This window comes from Triticum aestivum, chromosome 5B (genome assembly GCF_018294505.1).
Source record: "Triticum aestivum cultivar Chinese Spring chromosome 5B, IWGSC CS RefSeq v2.1, whole genome shotgun sequence".
In the NCBI taxonomy this organism is placed as follows: Eukaryota; Viridiplantae; Streptophyta; class Magnoliopsida; order Poales; family Poaceae; genus Triticum; species Triticum aestivum.
Window position 1 is genome coordinate 467,877,944 of NC_057807.1, and position 19,259 is coordinate 467,897,202.

The following is a 19,259-nucleotide window of genomic DNA, read 5'->3' on the forward strand; positions in this document are numbered from 1 at the left end:
AGTTTTTAAATGGTTGTGGGGTACATATTGGGTCAGCCAATCAATACTATATGTCTACTATCTGGTCAATCTTGGGTGTCTACTATGAGTTTCGTGTTGGGTGGAAACAAACATTAAAGGAGCCATTATCTGTATTTTTTAACTAAAGCTATTATCTGCCTGCTATCATTGGTTTTTTGGGTCTATCCATAGTTTGCTACCATCACTCTGGATTTGTGCATGCACTCCTTACATAAACCCACTATGTTTTATTCCTATGCATGTCAATTATTTTACACAATGGAACTGAACATGTAGAGCAAAGAGACGAGCCTTGTGTGGCAATAAAATTTCATGCAGACGTCGCTCCATGGTGGGCGCAAAGGCAGCCCCCCTCCACCCATTTCAAATTGTAATCAAGAGGAAGATAACTGTTCGGAGGTGGATTTAGAAGGAGAAAAACCACTCCTATTTACCCCCTGGGGTCTTCGCTCTAACTTGGCATGCTGATGTTGGTAATATCATGCATATGGTGCCTTGCATTGCTTATTTTATACATCAAATATGTCATCTGCTTAGTTTAGACATGCTTTGTGTGAATGCCATCTGTTTAGTTTCTTTATCGTATATGTGAATCATGCAATGCCATCTTGTTTAGCTAGGCATCATATATGTGAATTTTGCAATGCCACCCTGGTTACCCAGTCATCTTATATGTGAATTATATCATGCCATCATTTTTATTACGTATTAAATTTGTCAACAATTTTAGTACATTCAATTACTCTTCCTGTGCATCAGCCATTTGACACGGTCATGGAAAAATCTGGAGTGGAAACAAGGTCTTCAGAGCAGACAATGCTAGCTGACGAAGCGCATGTCTTGCTGGTTACAGATAGCTCCTCGGAGGAGGATTCAGAGAAGATGACCAGTCCTATCCCTCCCCCAAGGTGCATGCTCTAACTTGGCAGGGTTATATTGCTCATATCATGCATATGGTGTCTTGCATTGGCATGTCATTTGCTTAGTTTAGACATGCTTTATGTGAATGCCACCTATTTAGTGTCTAGCTACCATGTATGTGAATTTTGCAATGCCATCTTGTTGCAAGACATTATGTGAATTATGCAATGCTATCTTGTTGCAAGGCATTATGTATGTGAATTATGCAATGCCATTTTGTTTATCCAAGCGTCATATATGTGAATTATATCATGCCGTCCTTTTTTTTATTACTCATTGCATTTTCGACAATGTTTGTATATTCAACTGCTCTTCATGTGCATCAGCCATATGAAGCGGTGATGGAAGTATCTGGAGTGAAAACAAGGTCTTGAGAGCAGACAATGCTACCTGCTGAAGCAGATATATTGCTGGTTATAGATAGCTCCTCAGAGGAGGATTCAGAGACAGATGACCAGTCCTATTATCCCCCTAAGGTTTATGCTCAAACTTGGCAGGGTTATATTACTCATATCATGCATATGTTGTCTTGCAATGCTTAGTTTTTACATCATATACACAATATAGAATGCCATCTCCATAGTTGACACATCATATATGCGATTGCCCTCTGCTCACTTGCTTAGTATATAAATCATATATTTGAATTATATCATGTCGTGATGTTTACATAAACAGCATGTATCTGAATTATAGCATGTCAACCCATTTTCTAAAGACATAATATAGTTATATCATCTCATCATGTTTATATAGTCATCATATTTTGAATTATGTCATTCTATCCATGAATTATATCATGCCATCATGTTTCCATCGACGGCATGTTTGTCAATTGTGGCATGCCAATCACCTCAATAGACACATCGTATAGTTATATCATGTCATCATGTTCACATTGTTGGGGAACGTTGCAGAAAATTAAAAATTTTCCTACGGTTTCACCAAGATCCATCTATGAGTTCATCTAAGCAACGAGTCTAGGGAGAGAGTTTGCATCTACATACCACTTGTAGATCGCGTGCGGAAGCTTGCAAGGTGATGATGTAGTCGTACTCGACGTGATCCAAATCACCGATGACCAGCGCCGAACGGACGGCACCTCCGCGTTCAACACACGTACGGGATGGGAGACGTCTCCTCCTTCTTGATCCAGCAAGGGGGAAGGAGAGGTTGATGAAGATCCAGCAGCACGACGGCGTGGTGGTGGATGCAGGGCGTCACAGCAGCAGGGCTTCGCCGAGACTACGAGGGAGAGACGTAACGGGGGGAGGTGGAGGCGCCAGGGGCTGGTGTGTGAAGTCCCTCCTCTCCCCCACTATATATAGGGGTGCCAAGGGGGGGCGCCGGCCCTAGTAGATGAGATCTACTAGGGGGGGCGGCGGCCTAGGGGAGGTTTCCCTCCCCCCCCCAAGGCACCTAGGGGTGCCTTCCACCACTAGGACTCCTCCTAGGGGGAAACCCTAGGCGCATGGGCCTATAGGGGCTGGTGCCCTTGGCCCATGATGGCCAAGGCGCACCCCCTACAGCCCATGTGGCCCCCCGGGACAGGTGTCCCCACCCGGTGGACCCCCGGGACCCTTCCGGTGGTCCCGGTACAATACCGATAACCCCGAAACTTGTCCCGGTGCCCGAAATAGCACTTCCTATATATAATTCTTTACCTCCGGACCATTCCGGAACTCCTCGTGATGTCCGGGATCTCATCCGGGACTCCGAACAACATTCGGGTTTCTGCATATACATATCTTCATAACCCTAGCGTCACCGAACCTTAAGTGTGTAGACCCTACGGGTTCGGGAGACATGCAGACATGACCGAGACGCTCTCAGTCAATAACCATCAGCGGGATCTGGATACCCATGATGGCTCCCACATGCTCCTCGATGTTGTCATCGGATGAACCATGATGTCGAGGATTCGATCAAACCCTGTATTCAATTCCCTTTGTCAATCGGTACGTTACTTGCCCGAGACTCGATCGTCGGTATCCCAATACCTTGTTCAGTCTCGTTACCGGCAAGTCACTTTACTCGTACCGTAATGCATGATCCCGTGTCCAACACCTTGGTCACATTGAGCTCAATATGATGATGCATTACCGAGTGGGCCCAGAGATACCTCTCCGTCATACGGAGTGACAAATCCCAGTCTCGATCCGTGTCAACCCAACAGCTACTTTCGGAGATACCTGTAATGCACCTTTATAGTCACCCAGTTACGTTGTGACGTTTGATACACCCAAGGCACTCTTACGGTATCCGGGAGTTACACGATCTCATGGTCGAAGGAAGAGATACTTGACACTTGCAAAGCTCTAGCAAAACGAACTACACGATCTTTTATGCTATGCTTAGGATTGGGTCTTGTCCATCACATCATTCTCCTAATGATGTGATCCCGTTATCAACGACATCCAATGTCCATAGTCAGGAAACCATGACTATCTGTTGATCACAACAAGCTGGTCAACTAGAGGCTTACCAAGGACATAGTGTGGTCTAAGTATTCACACGTGTATTACGATTTCCGGATAATACAGTTATAGCATGAATAAAAGACAATTATCATGAACAATGAAATATAATAATACTTTTATTATTGCCTCTAGGGCATATTTCCAACAGTCTCCCACTTGCACTAGAGTCACCAATCTAGTTACATTGTGATGAATCGAACACCCATAGAGTTCTGGTGTTGATCATGTTTTGCACGCGAGAGAGGTTTAGTCAGCGGATCTGCGACATTCAGATCCGTGTGCACTTTGCAAATCTCTATGTCTCCATCTTGAACATTTTCACGGATGGAGTTGAAACGACGCTTGATGTGCCTGGTCTTCTTGTGAAACCTGGGCTCCTTTGCGAGGGCAATAGCTCCAGTGTTGTCACAGAAGAGTTTGATCGGCCCCGACGCATTGGGTATGACTCCTAGGTCGGTGATGAACTCCTTCACCCAAATTGCTTCATGTGTTGCCTCCGAGGCTGCCATGTACTCCGCTTCACACGTAGATCCCGCCACGACGCTCTGCTTGCAGCTGCACCAGCTTACTGCTCCACCATTCAACATATACACGTATCCGGTTTGTGACTTAGAGTCATCCAGATCTGAGTCGAAGCTAGCGTCGACGTAACCCTTTACGACGAGCTCTTCGTCTCCTCCATAAACGAGAAACATGTCCTTTGTCCTTTTCAGGTACTTCAGGATATTCTTTACCGCTGTCCAGTGTTCCTTGTCGGGATTACTTTGGTATCTTGCTACCAAACTTATGGCAAGGTTTACATCGGGTCTGGTACACAGCATGGCATACATAATAGATCCTATGGCTGAAGCATAGGGGATGACACTCATCTCTTCTTTATCTTTTGCCGTGGTCGGTGACTGAGCTGAGCTCAGTCTCATACCTTGTAACATAGGCAAGAACCCCTTCTTGGACTGATCCATTCTGAATCTCTTCAAAATATTATCAAGGTATGTGCTTTGTGAAAGACCTATGAGGCGTCTCGATCTATCTCTATAGATCTTGATGCCTAATATATAAGCAGCTTCTCCAAGGTCCTTCATTGAAAAACATTTATTCAAGTAGGCCTTAATGCTGTCTAGAAATTCTATATTATTTCCCATCAGGAGTATGTCATCTACATATAATATGAGAAATGCTACAGAGCTCCCACTCACTTTCTTGTAAACGCAGGCTTCTCCATAAGTCTGCATAAACCCAAACGCTTTGATCATCTCATCAAAGCGAATGTTCCAACTCCGAGATGCTTGCACCAGTCCATAAATGGATCGCTGGAGCTTGCATACTTTGTTAGCGTTCCGAGGATCGACAAAACCTTCCGGCTGCATCATATACAGTTCTTCCTTAAGATGCCCGTTAAGGAATGCTGTTTTGACGTCCATCTACCATATCTCATAATCATAGTATGCGGCAATTGCTAACATGATTCGGACAGACTTTAGCTTTGCTACGGGAGAGAATGTCTCGTCGTAGTCAATCCCTTGAACCTGTCGATAACCCTTAGCGACAAGTCGAGCTTTATAGATGGTAACATTACCATCCGCGTCTGTCTTCTTCTTAAAGATCCATTTGTTTTCTATCGCTCGCCGATCATCGGGCAAGTCTGTCAAAGTCCATACTTTGTTTTCATACATGGATTCTATCTCGGATTTCATGGCTTCAAGCCATTTGTTGGAATCCAGGCCCGACGTTGCTTCTTCATAGTTCGAAGGTTCATTGTTGTCTAACAACATGATTTCCAGGACAGGGTTGCCGTACCACTCTGGTGCGGAACGTGTCCTTGTGGACCTACGAAGTTCAGCAGTAACTCGATCCGAAGTCCCTTGATCATTATCATGGTTTTCTTCTTCAGTTGGTGTGGGCATCACAGGAACGGTTTCCTGTGCTGCGTCACTATCCCGCTCAAGAGGTAGTACTTCATCGAGTTCCACTTTCCTCCCACTTACTTCTTTCAAGAGAAACTCTTTTTCCAGAAAGCATCCGTTCTTGGCAACAAAGATCCTGCCTTCGGATCTTAAGTAGAAGGTATACCCTACAGTTTCCTTAGGGTATCCTATGAATACGCATTTTTCCGACTTGGGTTCGAGCTTTTCAGGTTAAAGTTTCTTGACATAAGCTTCGCATCCCCAAACTTTTAGAAACGACAGCTTAGGTTTCTTTCCAAACCATAATTCATACGATGTCGTCTCAACGGATTTAGACGGTGCCCTATTTAAAGTGAATGTAGCTGTCTCTAGAGCGTATCCCCAAAATGATAGCGGTAAATCGGTAAGAGACATCATAGACCGCACCATATCCAATAGAGTGCGATTACGACGTTCGGACACACCGTTTCGCTGAGGTGTTCCAGGCGGCGTGAGCTGTGAAACGATTCCACATTTCTTTAAATGTGTACCAAATTCGTGACTTAAGTATTCTCCTCCACGATCTGATCGTAAGAATTTTATCTTTCGGTCACGTTGATTCTCCACCTCATTCTGAAATTCCTTGAACTTTTCAAAGGTCTCAGACTTGTGTTTCATTAAGTAGACATACCCATATCTACTCAAGTCATCTGTGAGAGTGAGAACATAACGATATCCTCCGCGAGCCTCAACGCTCATTGGACCGCACACATCGGTATGTATGATTTCCAACAAGTTGGTTGCTCGCTCCATTGTTCCGGAGAACGGAGTCTTGGTCATTTTGCCCAAAAGGCATGGTTCGCACGTGTCAAATGATTCATAATCAAGAGACTCTAAAAGTCCATCGGCATGGAGCTTCTTCATGCGCTTGACACCAATGTGACCAAGGCGGCAGTGCCACAAGTATGTGGGACTATCGTTATCAATTTTAAATCTTTTGGCATCTACACTATGAACATGTGTAATATTACGCTCGAGATTCATTAAGAATGAACCATTGACCATCGGAGCATGACCATAAAACATATCTCTCATATAAATCGAACAACCATTATTCTCAGACTTAAATGAGTAGCCATCTCGTATTAAACGAGATCCAGATACAATGTTCATGCTCAAACTTGGCACTAAATAACAATTATTAAGGTTCAAAACTAATCCCGTAGGTAAATGTAGAGGCAGCGTGCCGACGGCGATCACATCGACTCTGGAACCATTCCCGACGCGCATCGTCACCTCGTCCTTCGCCAGTCTCCGTTTATTCCGCAGCTCCTGCTGTGAGTTACAAATATGAGCAACGGCACCGGTATCAAATACCTAGGAGTTACTACGAGTACTGGTAAGGTACACATCAATCACATGTATATCAAATATACCTTTGGTGTTGCCGGCCTTCTTATCCGCTAAGTATTTGGGGTAGTTCCGCTTCCAGTGACCCTTCCCCTTGCAATAAAAGCACTCAGTCTCAGGCTTGGGTCCATTCTTTGACTTCTTCCCGGTAACTGGCTTACCAGGCGCGGCAACATCTTTGCCGTCTTTCTTGAAGTTCTTCTTACCCTTGCCCTTCTTGAACTTAGTGGTCTTATTGACCATCAACACTTGATGTTCTTTCTTGATTTCAGCCTCTGCTGACTTCAGCATCGAGAACACTTCAGGAATGGTCTTTTCCATTCCCTGCATGTTGTAGTTCATCACAAAGCTCTTGTAGCTTGGTGGGAGCGACTGGAGGATTCTGTCAATGACCGCCTCATCTGGGAGGTTAATGTTCAGCTGGGTCATACGGTTGTGCAACCCAGACATCTTCAGGATGTGCTCACTGACAGAACTGTTTTCCTCCATCTTACAACTGTAGAATTTGTCGGAGACATCATATCTCTCGACCCGGGCATGAGCTTGAAAAACTAGTTTCAGCTCTTCGAACATCTCATATGCTCCGTGGTGCTCAAAACGCTTTTGGAGCCCCGGTTCTAAGCTGTAAAGCATGCCGCACTGAACGAGGGAGTAATCATCAGCGCGAGTTTGCCAAGCATTCATAATGTCTTGGTTCTCTGGGACGGGAGCGTCACCTAGCGGTCCTTCTAGGACATATTGTTTCCTGGCAGCTATGAGGATGATCCTCAGGTTCCGGACCCAGTCCGTATAGTTGCTGCCATCATCTTTCAGCTTGGTTTTCTCTAGGAACGCGTTGAAGTTCATGTTGACATTAGCGTTGGCCATTGATCTACAAGACATATTTGCAAAGGTTTTAGACTAAGTTCATGATAATAAAGTTCTAATCAAATTATGAACTCCCACTTAGATTTAGACATCCCTTTAGTCATCTAAGTGTTACACGATCCGAGTCGACTAGCCCGTGTCCGATCATCACGTGAGACGGACTAGTCATCGTCGGTGAACATTTTCATGTTGATCGTATCTTCCATACGACTCGTGTTCGACCTTTCGGTCTCCGTGTTCCGAGGCCATGTCTGCACATGCTAGGCTCGTCAAGTTAACCCTAAGTGTTTTCGCTGTGTAAAACTGTCTTACACCCGTTGTATGTGAACGTAAGAATCCATCACACCCGATCATCACGTGGTGCTTAGAAACGACGAACTATAGCAACGGTGCACAGTTAGGGGAGAACACTTCTTGAAATTTTATAAGGGATCATCTTATTTACTACCGTCGTCCTAAGTAAACAAGATGCATAATACATAATAAACATCACATGCAATTATATAGTTGTGACATGATATGGCCAATATCATATAGCTCCATTGATCTTCATCTTCAGGGCTCCATGATCATCTTGTCACCGGCTTGACACCATGATCTCCATCATCATCATCTCCATCATCGTGTCTTCATGAAGTTGTCACGCCAACGACTACTTCTACTTCTATGACTAACGTTTAGCAATAAAGTAAAGTAGTTTACATGACGTTATTCAATGACACGCAGGTCATACAAAAAATAATGACAACTCCTATGGCTCCTGCCGGTTGTCATACTCATCGACACGCAAGTCGTGAATCCTATTACAAAGAACATGATCTCATACATCACAATTCATCATTCATCACAACTTCTGGCCATATCACATCACATGATCAATCGCTGCAAAAACAAGTTAGACGTCCTCTAATTGTTGTTGCATCTTTTACGTGGCTGCAATTGGGTTCTAGCAAGAACGTTTTCTTACCTACGAATCACCACAACGTGATTTTGTCAACTTCTATTTACCCTTCATAAGGGCCCTGTTCATCGATTCCGCTCCAACTAAGGTGGGAGAGACAGACACCCGCCAGCCACCTTATGCAACTTGTGCATGTCAGTCGGTGGAACCGGTCTCACGTAAGTGTACGTGTAAGGTTGGTCCGGGCCGCTTCATCCCACAATACCGTTGAGCAAGAAAAGACTAGTAGAGGCAAGTAAGATGACAAATTCCACGCCCACAACAAAGTTGTGTTCTACTCGTGCAAAGAGAACTACGCATAGACCTAGCTCATGATGCCACTGTTGGGGAACGTTGCAGAAAATTAAAAATTTTCCTACGGTTTCACCAAGATCCATCTATGAGTTCATCTAAGCAACGAGTCTAGGGAGAGAGTTTGCATCTACATACCACTTGTAGATCGCGTGCGGAAGCTTGCAAGGTGATGATGTAGTCGTACTCGACGTGATCCAAATCACCGATGACCAGCGCCGAACGGACGGCACCTCCGCGTTCAACACACGTACGGGACGGGAGACGTCTCCTCCTTCTTGATCCAGAAAGGGGGAAGGAGAGGTTGATGAAGATCCAGCAGCACGACGGCGTGGTGGTGGATGCAGGGCGTCACAGCAGCAGGGCTTCGCCGAGACTACGAGGGAGAGACGTAACGGGGGGAGGTGGAGGCGCCAGGGGCTGGTGTGTGAAGTCCCTCCTCTCCCCCACTATATATAGGGGTGCCAAGGGGGGGCGCCGGCCCTAGTAGATGAGATCTACTAGGGGGGGCGGCGGCCTAGGGGAGGTTTCCCTCCCCCCCAAGGCACCTAGGGGTGCCTTCCACCACTAGGACTCCTCCTAGGGGGAAACCCTATGTGCATGGGCCTATAGGGGCTGGTGCCCTTGGCCCATGATGGCCAAGGCGCACCCCCTACAGCCCATGTGGCCCCCCGGGACAGGTGGCCCCACCCGGTGGACCCCCGGGACCCTTCTGGTGGTCCCGGTACAATACCGATAACCCCGAAACTTGTCCCGGTGCCCGAAATAGCACTTCCTATATATAATTCTTTACCTCCGGACCATTCCGGAACTCCTCGTGACGTCCGGATCTCATCCGGGACTCCGAAAAACATTCGGGTTTCTGCATATACATATCTTCATAACCCTAGCGTCACCGAACCTTAAGTGTGTAGACCCTACGGGTTCGGGAGACATGCAGACATGACCGAGACGCTCTCAGTCAATAACCATCAGCGGGATCTGGATACCCATGATGGCTCCCACATGCTCCTCGATGTTTTCATCGGATGAACCATGATGTCGAGGATTCGATCAAACCCTGTATTCAATTCCCTTTGTCAATCGGTACGTTACTTGCCCGAGACTCGATCGTCGGTATCCCAATACCTTGTTCAGTCTCGTTACCGGCAAGTCACTTTACTCGTACCGTAATGCATGATCCCGTGTCCAACACCTTGGTCACATTGAGCTCAATATGATGATGCATTACCGAGTGGGCCCAGAGATACCTCTCTGTCATACGGAGTGACAAATCCCAGTCTCGATCCGTGTCAACCCAACAGCTACTTTCAGAGATACCTGTAATGCACCTTTATAGTCACCCAGTTACGTTGTGACGTTTGATACACCCAAGGCACTCTTACGGTATCCGGGAGTTACACGATCTCATGGTCGAAGGAAGAGATACTTGACACTTGCAAAGCTCTAGCAAAACGAACTACACGATCTTTTATGCTATGCTTAGGATTGGGTCTTGTCCATCACATCATTCTCCTAATGATGTGATCCCGTTATCAACGACATCCAATGTCCATAGTCAGGAAACCATGACTATCTGTTGATCACAACAAGCTGGTCAACTAGAGGCTTACCAGGGACATAGTGTGGTCTAAGTATTCACACGTGTATTACGATTTCCGGATAATACAGTTATAGCATGAATAAAAGACAATTATCATGAACAATGAAATATAATAATACTTTTATTATTGCCTCTAGGGCATATTTCCAACACACATAGTCATCATATTTTTAAGTATGTCATTCTATCCTGTTTAGTTAGCCATCATACATGTGAAATTGTGTCATGCTATCCTGTTTAATTAGCCATCATATATGTGAAATTATGTCATGCTATTCTATTTGGTTAGACAACATAAATGTGAATTATTTCATGCCCTGTTTTCTTACCTACTATCCATTGCACCTGTCTATATTACAATGTTTATACATTCAATTACTCCTCTTGTTTATCAGCCATTTGAATTGGAGGGGGTGATGGTAGTATCTATGGGAGTAAAAACACGGTCTTCAGAAAAGATCGTGCTACCTGTCGATGCAGATAGAACCACGGTTGTACTTGCCCAAGAACTAGCCCCACCACACATAACCCAGACTCATGCAGATTGTACCCCTACCCAGTTGGACAGAGAACCAGCTACACCCCTTCTAACCCCAACCCCAGCAGCTAGTAACCCAGTTCCATTTGACATAGCACCGTCTCCACCACAAAGCACCCAAACATGAGAAGTTAGTAAGGCAACTGCAGTGCCCAAAGGACGAGGACCACCACTCTGAACCCCAAGTCAACGCTTAAAGCAGAAGAAGAATTGTTCTCATGTTAGGTTCATACTCCTTTGCTCTTGCATCACTATATTTACTCATACCAACTAATTTCAAATTTGAAGGATGCAGTTGAAACTCCAATGGCGCAATAGGTATGTTTTAAACCTATTTCTTTAACGTGTTTTTGCTGTTGTAACTTGCTCTATGTTGATTTCAGTTTCAATTGAATAAACAGTTATGTTCTCATGCCATGCACATTACAAGTGTTGTTATTGTTGTGTAGTTTCCCACACTTATATTCTGTCTATGCTGATTTGTCTTAAATACATATGATTTGAACTATCTCTATCTTGATTTGGCAACATAAACTAGAATGATATAGACCATACAGTGACCATACTACATAGATATATGTTTGTTTCATGTTGTTATCCTGTCCACCTTACAACTAATCTGGTTTACCAAAATGAGTTTCATATACAACATGGTAAACATGTGATGTGTCTGCTTGTTTCTCTTTTAGAATGAGGATAAATATTGGAGAAGAGTACCCCGTTATGCAATGGTAAAGGAAGTAATGCAGATAAGGTTTAAGATAGTGAGACATCCATGTTGGTCTCCAAAAAAGCTGATAAAAACTATAATGCAGACACTGAGACAACGCCAAAGTCATGTCCTGATGCAGTGTTCGAGTTACTGGCCACTACTACTGGCACCAGCTCTTCGAACTCGCTGCCTGAATCAGTTCAGCTTCTTGAGTCTCAACTTCAAGTTGAAAGACATCGATCAGATGTGCTACGACAGGAAGCCGAAGGACTGAGGAAGTCCCTGCAGAATTCAGATGCATACTTTCTGGTGCAACAGCAAGCACTGGAGGATTTAAGCGCCAAACAGGGCAAAGTTAATAAGCTTGCTAAGCATCTTGCTAGCATTATGGGTACCAATGATATTGTTTCTTGAGCTCTTTTGAAGTGGTTTCAGTTCTGGACTTGTTTTGCTGCGGCGTTTATTTGCACTGGTCGCCAACTTTGACAACCAGTGTATGTGATATGTTGCTTTGTTCCCTATATTTGCACTAGTGGCAAACTTTGATGCCTGGTGGATGTAATATGTGTAATAGTCATGAATCCGTGATAGCCTGGCGTAAGTTGCTTGCTTATTTATTTCCTTGTTGTCTTGTTGATTTGTTTGATTGTAGTCAGTGCAGTTTTTTTCCGCGGTTTGCTAGTGGCCCCAATAACCTATTTTCTAAAACTAGGCCACAATAACCATGGGCTACATATTTACTGTAATGACCATGGGCCTCCTGCGGGCCGTAGAAACAATGGGCCTTCTATGGGCCATAGCATCAATGGGCTTTCTACAGGCCATATGATCGATTGGCAAACATGGGCCAATAACGGACCGCATTATGGGACGTAAACGGGCTAGAGTTGCAATCATCTGTTCATGGGCCGACCATAACGGGTTGTCATTAATTGTCCATATTTGATGGCACTACGAAAATGGCCCAACGGATTAACGGGCCACAAACGGGCCCATTGTAACCATGGGCTGAATTTGGCCCACAAGTAGGAAAGGACAGTAACGGGCCGTAAGTAACCGAATGCTGGAAATGAGCCCAAGAATAAATGGGCCCTTAGAAGGCCGAAAGGTAGCATGGGCTGGAAATGGCCCAATGGAATAATGGGCTGTTAATGGGTATAAAGCGATACACTGTTCATTACGGGCCAGTTTCACCATGGGTCGTTAATGGGCCAAGAGTTACAAAGGGCCTCATATGGGCCGAAAGACGTCATGGGCCATACATTGGCCGGAAGTTACAATGGGCTGGAATCATATTGGTCGGCCCAGATGATGCTACTGGGCCTAATTCGGATAGGCCATAACAGGCCGTGACTTAGCGGGCTGTAAATGGGCTATATGCGAATATTGCCATTAACAGGCTTTCCGTGGGCCGGCCCGCTACCTTTTGACCAAGTCAAACAGGCCGACCTTTTCACCGGAATGGGCCTCTATTGGGACGTGCCATGTGTCGACGTATCATAGGCGCCTTCGGTCCAATGAGTGGATGGCATCTGTCCCAACGGTGAGCCGACACGTGGCTCCTCTGGCCATTAAGAATTTTACACGTGAAAAATCCCCATTGGTCCAGGCTGTTAACGGGTTATCGAATCCAAACTAGAACCCGATAGCTTAACGACGACCTGTTACGGTGGATGTCATGTGTCGGCTACCCTTGACGAAAGCAATTCTATGACGCGCGATTTATCGTCATGGAAGTGGACACTTCCGTGATGATAATTTTTGTAATGTCATGGAACACTTCTACGACAGCACAGGTATGACTATCTTGATTCTGTCATAAAATCGTCATGGATGTACATGCATGACAGAAAACGTGACCTACTGTGACAAACACATATCATCATAGAAGTGTATTTTTTGTAGTGAATTCTAGGGCGGGAGGCAACCCTCGTGCTAGCTTCTACTACGGCGCTTCCTCTGTGGCTCGAGCTCCTACTCCAACTACTCCGAATTCGAGCCCACGCTGTCCGAGTTGTCTCATAATTGCAGGGAGCTCGAGGAGGAGGTGGCCTTCGAGGCGATGGAGGAGCACCTCGACATCCATGGTGTCGAAGATGAGGCCGAGGAAGATGTACCGGCTCCTGTGTATGATATTGTCGTGCTCACTGCCCAGGCCGAGGAGGCCCTGCGTGTGGTGCAGCAGCAACTCGACCAGGTGGTGCTAGCCGTGTCTCTGTCCACGGTGCGGGCTGAGGTTGTCAGGTGTCGGGCGGCCGAAGAAGAGGCCGCGGCTTGAGAGCAAAGGAGGGTGGCGACTTTGTATGCAGCGACTGTCGTCGAGGCGGAAGGCGAGGGACCGGACATCGTCGTCCTATCCTCCTCCTCCGACAAAGACCACAACTACGACGATGGCACCATTGTCCTTTCGGATGATGAAGACAAGTAGTCATCCATTTGTTGTCGCTATGGCCGCCAGCCGGCCATCTTATGTCGCCCATATTAAATTATCGTACTAGTGTAATGTCACTATGTCAATTTATTCTGTTAAGCGTTGAACAAATCTAAGAACGTGGTTATTAAGTTTATGCGAATCATTGAATCTACTATGTTGTACACCACCGCGTTCTATCTTTCTAGTGTCACTGATTCGTTGGCCCTTCTATAACATAAACACCGCCGCGTTCTACCTTTCCAGTGTCACTAGCTCATGGGCCCTTCTGCAACGTACAAAATATCAGGTCAAAAATCTTTGGCTATGCCATAAGCAAACAGATGCACGCAGCTGAAATGGCTCGCACGATGCATAATCAAGCGTTGGTCCCGATTTCGACCCCCACGGGCGGCATTATATTCCATCCTTTTTTTGCAAATAAATCATACACTGACATTGGGTCCTCCAGTGTCCCAGGTGTAACGGTCAACTGCATTGAGCCAATGGAAACGCACCCTTTTGGGAAGTTTTGAGTGTGGGGCGAGTGGTGGTGGAAAAAAGTGAGGGGCGTTAGTTGGGTGGAACTAAGAAGTACTAAGCAACCGATGGCACAGAAATAGAAATCCCTTTAAAAAATATTAACATTTGAAAAATGTTCATGCATTTCAAAAGAATGTTTGTGATGTTTAAACAATTGTATTATACAACGTTTTTTTTTGTAACATTCAAAGAAATGTTTGTGACAATTTTTTAAAAGAAACTTCACACATTTAAAAAAACATGACATTTTCAAGAAAAAATGTTTATGCAATGTAAAAAAATGTTCGTGTAATTATTTAAAAAGTTTCATACCATTTACAAAAACGATGAGCAGGAATTTGAATTTTTTTACCATGTATTCTAAAAAATTCTCGGGCCTCTATTTGAAAAATAATATTTATCATGTATTTTAAAAAAAATCAACATGTGTTAAAACATGTTCCCCATGTATATAGAAAATATATACTGTGTATTACAGTACAGTTTTATGACGAAGAAACAGAGTTGCAAGTTCATGAAGAAATAAATTGTGTGCTGAAGAAACTATGTTTTGGCGCTGGTGAAACAATGTTTTGGACGAGTTTAAATATCCCAACTTGCGAAAGATTTTCAGAACTCGAGTTTGCTACTGAAGAAAACATTGTTCCTCCAGTGGATTTCCAGAAGCTACCTCATTAAGTCTCGAAGCTGGTTTAGTCACACCAAAGTTGGTTCTCTTGCACACCTAAGCTGATTCCCAAAGCTAGTTTGATTTCACACCTATCTAGGGGTTGTCCCTATTATAAATAGGCTAGCTCTCCCTTTATTGGGGACTTTTCTCATCTTGAGATTTCAGCTCAAAGACATAGACTCACCCAGAAATTGCAGAGTTCTTGCTACCCTTATTCTCGTGATTCCTTGCAGAGTTCCTCCTAACCGGTGCTCCAAGATTTGAGTGTGGTTGTGTGGGTTAGTGTTTGTGATTTACCTTGTGGATTGCACCTATCCCATGCTCCATGTCTCAAGCGTTGTTGTGTGGGGTAGTTTTGCGGATTGTGGATCCGTGAATATTCAGATTGCAAGCTAGGGCTGACATCCTCCTCGTCGGGTCATAGTCGCTTGTTTCTATTTTGGCTGCTCGCAGCGAGTTTTCCCCTCCATTCAATGATTCTACACCATGAAGATCGGGCAATCCTTCACACACCCTCTTCCACGAAGACGATGTCTCATTGAGAAGTCATTCATAAACCCGTTGTAGCCATTTCTCATCTCATCTTCATAGCCATCACCACCATATCCATTCCCTCAAGTTAGCCAAACTTGCAATCGGTGCATCACAATTGGCAACCACTGTAAGACTATTTATCAAGTAATCATTCATATTAAATGATTTCTCCTTGTGGTCTGATCATGATTTGTGAGCAAGTCACTAAGGCATTGGGCTGAGGCAAGGCCCTGCATCTGCAACACTATGTATTTGTGCACGTGATAGTTGGATGACTTTGCTTAATTGACGTTATTTGTATGTGTGATACGCAACAGAGTTTTCTTTTGTCTTTTTCTCGTTGTAAGGTCCCGCGGGTACCCGTTATCTTGTAGATCGACAAAGGAGTAGGTAAGAAGCAAGGATGTGTGGAACGCTATTCTGAAAGCTAGTGACATAAAGGATTAGTACCTTAGTGGAAAGCAATTCCTTGGGGACTAATGAGGTTTATTCATTAAACATCCAATGATGTTGTCTAGAGAAATCCGTAATAACCAAGGTAACCCCACGCGATGGTAAGGGCCATCGAGTGGACAACTAACTCTTGATCTAGATCGTAACCAGTCGTGACCTACTTTGACACATTCCCACTTCATCACGTTGTTAGCACATTGTAATGTGTGTCTACCAGGACCATGTTTAATATCAAGACGAGATCCCAAGCACAAATACAAGGTAGTAAGACCTCATACCCATGCCTATTTCCATATCATTTTTTACATCTAAAATCTTATAAAAGGCGGTTAAAAACTGAAACATTTTGTGAGAACAACAACTTGTTTGAATTTTTGTCATAAAGCACATCCACCCATGGGTTTGATACCTAGTGTCACTCCTTGGGGAGAAGGTGAGGGGACTTTCTGCAATCCGAACCGGATATCAAAGGGTCATCAATCCTGCCCCCATAGCTCTTCCCCTGCAACACCATTGGTCTTGTAGCCACATCATGCACCCCCCACGTGTCATCCCCTCCTAGCTCGCATAGCCAACGCCCTCACCGCCACCACCGGCATGCATATGAAGTGTCAGGCAGATTGTTCCCCGAGACAATTTTACCAGGGATTGCCTCGCATACCTACATGATAGTTACCCCGTTCGCCATAGCCCTCAACGGTGTCCCTTCACCATGAATGTACAACCCGAGAAGCCCGTCATGCACCTCTCTTGCCTTCAGCTATAAAAACGCAGCCCCTCATTGCTCCAACGCACCTGGGGGCCATCTCCTTGCATTGTATCACAGATTGAAGCGATGGAGAGAGAGCAGTGGTTTCACCGTAGTGAACCAGGGGAGCTCAACGTCACCGCCTCAATCTCCGACAACATCCACCACTCCCTGGCACTCGCGTTGATTCCACCTAATCCTAGGTACCTCTCTACTCCATGAAGCTAACACGAGGTCGCCCCTTGCTTTCATTTTGTGTATGGAGCATAGGGTCCAAAGTTTTCAGCGTTGCCACCGGGGGCAGTGATGATGAGCTTTCTTCATCCTCCTAATGAGTTGCGACCACCCATCTGGTTGCGCTCGTCACCTCTGAGGCACTGGTTGGGCTCTTTTTCACTTGGATCCAAACTCCGAAATCCAGGACCCGGTTATGATATGATGTCAGGGGTAATCCCTTTACAAGACACAAGCCAACTTTGCTGGACTCGGGTTAAACCAGGTGCCACCTTGATTTTAGGCAGAATTCATGATAAGCTCCTCACCAAGCCACGAGTAACTCTCTTCAACGGGGCAGAACAAATATCACCGGGACTTACCCCTTACTAGCTCACTAACTTCATTGTTCATGACGTTCGGGTGAACTTTGCAAGATTGATTCCATGAGTCCATCAATATCTTGCTGCAAAGTAGAGAACATCGCGCTAAGTTCAGCTTCCTTTCAGAATCGGCCAGACCTTGAAGGACTCAGGGCTATTGAAGATGTCATGCCCCTGGAGTATGCCAATGGAGGCACGAGTCCGCCCGTCTACCACAGGATGGCCCAAGCCCACGGCTCGGACCATGACGTACACCAGGTGGGTCATCAACTTTACATACAAGACACAGATATTCCAAAGATCTATTGTGATCCCTCGAGAATAGGGTAGATCGTAGCCAACTTGGCATGTAAACCCTATTCGTGTGCCCCTATATAAGGCAAGGCAGGAACTCCAGACTGCTCTCAGACACATCTTGACCTACGCGGTCCATGTGGTCATCCTAGCGCTCATACATGGCTATATCCATATTATATGTCCGCGATGAGGTAGGGTATACCTTGATCTTGAGGGGCCGAACATGGGCAAACATTGCCCTGTGTGCTTTGCATCTGGACAAACATAAGCTCCTACACAAGCTTATAGGGTCAAAACTATCCAACTTTGACCCCTTCCATTTAACACAAATGGCATAATTCTACTCGAAAGAAAATTCAAGAGGTACATATAATTGCATCTCGCCAAGGAACATCAAATAAATAAATTAAAACCGTCTTACATATAGATATAGTAATAAATTGTAGTAAACATGGCATCGGTCGAGTGACCATTTATTCAAAATACAATTTCAATAGAGTAAAACAGATCTAAGATTTATTCTTCATACTGATGGAAGATAGGCGCCGACCGGCAAGGTTCATATTCTTCGCTAATTGGTCTAGTCGGACATCTCTTGGTTTGCACCACCTTGCCTCCCACGACCACGAGCAGCTGCACCGAACACAAGAATGAAGCAAAAAATAGTGTTAAGCATGTATCGCACTTGCATTTGAGCAAATGATACACGATGGATGAAGTACGCGGTGGGTACCTGCCAGGATGTCTGCGCGGGCTCTGGTCATAGTTTCTCTAGTTCTAATCATCCTAGCCAGGCGCCACGCCATGGGATCGTTTGTCGCTACCACGGTCGCTTGGTCGCCGCCCCATGTCGTGCTAGCAAAGAGACCCGTAGGCTGTCTGCGTGGCACCGATCTGGGCCCTCCAAGAGGCGTATGCCCATGGTAGAGACCGATGTTGGTGCCCATCAGCACCGTACGTTGCACGGATTCATTGCCCACAAGAAGCGCATGCCCGTGGAGGAGACCGCCACTGAAGCCCATTAGCTCATCATTGTGACCAACCGGCTCTCTCTGCTGCACAAATATGTTGTCCGCTTCTTGTGTAAGTGCGCCATGATGAGCAGAGCCGACGCTGTTGAGCAGCCCGACACTATGTGCTCGGCTTGATCCCGACGCTCCTAGCACCGACAAACTGGTAAGAGGACTGGAAGCCACCGAGGTCAGGCCACTAGGGACACCATGCTCCATGCAGAACTGTATGGGCATCTCCTGTCGTGGTTGTGCCAGAAACTGTGAAAATGAGCGGCTTGTGCAAGTGCATGGAGGTTGACGTGGCACAG